We start from the raw sequence: 4,209 nt of genomic DNA on the forward strand, positions 1-4,209 counted from the left end.
GATCTATTTATTGTCCAGTGCCTTTGTGTATTTAAGGAATTGTGTAAATGTATACTGAAAATGTGCTCACCCATGCACAAACCATTCAAGATGTACAGTGGTGGCCAAAATTATTAGAACACTAGTATTTTCACCAGCTAAAAATGGTTTTAAGTCAGTTATTTCTATCTTTTGCTGTAGTGCAGGGGTGTCAAACTCTGGAGCCCTGCAGAGTTTTGTTCCAACCCTGCTCCAACACACAAACCATCTAGTTTTCAAATAAGCCTGAATGACTTAATTAGCTGGATCAGGTGTGTTTAATTAGGGTTGCATCTAAACTCTGCAGGGCTCGGACCCTCCAGGAACTGAGTTTGACACTCCTGCTGTAGTGTGTCAGTAGGAAATATCAGTTTGCATTCCCAAACATTCATTTTGCCATTAATTGTAATAATCCAGTCAGATTTTTGTCTGACAACAGCCAGTGCTCCACAAAGATCTGATCTCATCATCATCAGTCTGTCTGGAATGACATGAAGAAACAGAACAAACTGACACGCAAAGGATTGTCACACCAAATGTTGATTTAATATAAGTTAATTGATAATTATGACAATATTTTGACAGCATCCTCATTTTACAGCATTTTTTTTACACAAGTGCCTAAAACATTTAACAGTACTGTAGCTTTGCAGGGAGGTTTCAAACAATTAAAATAAGTCTACATCACATTTAATAGACAAATAGATATGAAACATTGATTTAAAATACCTATATTATCTTAAAGCTACCGCTAAGAACAAATTGTTACATTACAATGTACAAAATAATTACAGCAACGAGACAAACACAACAATTTTACAATAATATTAATACTGGAATCCTCTGAGGTCATTTTTACCACAACTGATGAGTGAATGATGTGACTGATCAAAATATAGTATAGTAATACTATTCTAATACTAATAGGTGCTAATAGTAAGAGTTGTGTAATAAAAAAAATAATGTTTGTTTAACATATGAGTGCATAAGGTATACTAGAGCAGAATTTGTGTTCGATAAAATCATGTAGGCTCTACATGTTCAGCATCATTACACCAATCAGTACAAAAGGAGGCGCTGTACTGTCTGACGGCTGCAGGTGGAATTGGCTAAATGGGCTGAGTGCAGACATTGTTCATCACTGACAGTTTTGCCATCGTCCTGTTCTGTCACTGCCGTCAGCGAGTCGGAAGTGCATCTGATAATAGAGTTGGCCTCCTTAATTAGTTTGAGCAGATGCCTGGAAAGGTCTGAGCTGTTGTTGTTCATCCAACCTCCGTGAAGTTGGCACCCCATAAAAATAAATAATCACCAAAACTATGCCATTCGTTTGTGCCGCAAAAACGAACGTTTGTTAGATATTAAACATTCTTTTTTTGACCGTGTGACATAATTTTCCACCCCATGCCGTCCAAATATATCCAAATTTGAAATATTAATAAGTATGTTTTTATCAAAATGTCAATATGTCAGATCTGAAAGCTATCAACATAACACCACAGACACTTAATAAAGTGCGACACATGAAATTGTCAGAAATGTAGCTAACTTTAAGAAAATTAATAAGAAAGAATGTACTCCCCGCGCACCCCTTAGATCAACCAGCACCTGCAGTGACCTTTACACACAGGAAGTAGTCCAAATAATTCTCCCTTTTCTTAAAGGGGCGACATCCATTGTTGTAACACCACAGACATGAATTTTGGGGGACACAGCTTTTTTCTTAAATAAAACAAAATATGTATTTTTTAAAACAATTTAATAAAGTTGTACATGTTAAATAAAATCTATATTCACAATATAACTGTCATGAATACGGTCCATGGACTTCCATTCGCTCGCCACCAGAGGTCACTCCTCCGTCACTTTAGGGCTTTTCACACTTGAAATTGTTAACCCTGGGTCATCCTAAACCCCGGATAAGCAGAATCCTGGGTTATCTGTAATCACGTTTCACACTGCTCATACTATGCCTGGAGTTAACTGTTAACTCTGGGTATTCATTAACAGACGTTTCATACGGTACATTCCTAAACCCCGGTTAACGTTCTTATTTGCATATATGCGGTGTCACTGTCTCTGATTGGACGAACAGCATTTATCCTTTTGCTGAAACTTCTGCGCAAAAGAGCGCAGGTCATGGTTGCTTAGCAACGGCAGACGCCACGGGAGCGCAAGCTACGGCGCTTTGGAAAGAAGGAGAAAGCGGTGCGCTTAGCGTTTTAAACGCGTTTTAAATAAACAATAACGAATCTCCACACTTAAAAGAAATTCAAAGAAATATTCACTTACTTTGCTCCTTGTTTTCATTCTTTTGTACTTTAGTCTCTGTTTTCTTGCCTTTGTGCGTCACGAGGCCGTTCACATATCACGCCTAAAAACGCGTTTAAAACGCTAAAAGCGCACCGCTTTCTCCTTCTTTCCAAAGAGCCGTAGCTCCTATGCGTAGCTGGCGCTCCCGTGGCGTCTGCCGTTGCTAAGCAACCATGACCTGCGCTCTTCATGAAGACGCAGAAGTTTCAGCAAAGGATAAATGGATTTCCGGCACCAAATCGCTTGCAGTAGCTCTGCTACTAAATTTGTTTAAAAATGTCTATCCCTGCCTGTACAGCTGATCAGCTGTTCCTCAATCTTCGCTGATCTAAAGACATAAGCAGCGACGTTTTTAATAACTGGCAAGACGCGGGAAAGCCGTGTAAACAGGTTGCCTGCTGTTCGTCCAATCAGAGACTGTGACACCGCAAATATGCAAATAAGAACGTTAACCGGGGTTTAGGAATGTACCGTGTGAAACGTCTGTTAATGAATACCCAGGGTTAATGGTTAACCCCAGGCATAGTATGAGCAGTGTTAAACTGATTACAGATAACCCAGGATTCTGCTTATCCGGGGTTTAGGATGACCCAGGGTTAACAATTTCAAGTGTGAAAAGCCCTATTGACTCTCACATTGCACAGACTGTTTCACATTACCCCGGACTACATTTCCCAGCAGCCATTTCACTATACGCTCACACCTGAGAACTATCACACAATCACACACCCTTGACCCTACATAAACCATGGACTTCCTTAATGTTAGCATGTCTTACCAAGCTATTCTGTTCCTGTTTAGTTCCGGTATTGTTCTGCGGTTATTACTCTCCTAGTTATTACTCTCCTAGTTTTAGCTGCGATACGGAACTTGTTTCTTGTTTTCTAGTCTGTGTTTCCTGGATTTACCCTTGTCTCGCTGTTCGGACTCTGTTTATGCCTCGCCTGGACTATTGCTCATGTTTCCGGATTACCCCTTTTGTCAAGCCCCCTGGATAACGTTCGCTGTCGACTGACTCACGCCTGGTTTTGTATTATTCTTGTATCTCGTCTGCCATACCTGTGTGTTGATGTTTTGACCCTGCTTGTGTTTCTGACCACGTCTTTGTTTAATAAAGCTTACGAATGGATCCGCACGTCTCACGTCTCGTTCGCCCCGTTACAATAACCACTTTATTTGTGCTAAAAATGTTATGTTGTTGCAATTACATTCCATGATACCTCTCTAAGGTATGGCGGGAACATCCATATTTTGTTACAAATGCAATCTCTGAAACTCAATTAAATATGTATTTTAAAACAAAATGTAACTAACAGTGCACAAATTGTTTACCCTACAGAATACAAACATGCAAACATGATGAATTATTTGTATTTAAAGTTTATTTCAACTGTTGTAAAGTAGAGGGTCACCACTTGCTACCACAAATGAAGAATGACCCATATAACATTAAGTAACGTTGTCCAGAGACTTGTTTGCGTTATTTAAGCATTTTGTTTATTTGTAAGGCTGCTTTGTTTGATTTTACGTTGAAGTTTTTAATGGTGAGTTTTTTTTTTTTGTAATCAGGCTCTCAAAAATTATATAAAAATTGATTTAGATTTATCGAGCAACATATCGGTTATCGGCTTTCATTGATAAAGAATTATTGGTTATCGGTATCGGCCAAAATGTTCATATCGATGCATCCTTATTAAAATATCTTTGAATTAAATAAAATGAAATGTCTACGTAGACTTGCATATCATAACTTAATGTGTTAAAATTGCATACCACATGCTCATGCCAGTTTTTGATTGCAAATATTAATAAAGTTTTACCTCGTTGATTGTATAGCTACAGTAGGCCTGTCTATCAATCTTTTTTTTGTGGTTTTTT

Source organism: Onychostoma macrolepis, chromosome 17 (assembly GCF_012432095.1).
Source record: "Onychostoma macrolepis isolate SWU-2019 chromosome 17, ASM1243209v1, whole genome shotgun sequence".
NCBI classification, from domain to species: Eukaryota; Metazoa; Chordata; class Actinopteri; order Cypriniformes; family Cyprinidae; genus Onychostoma; species Onychostoma macrolepis.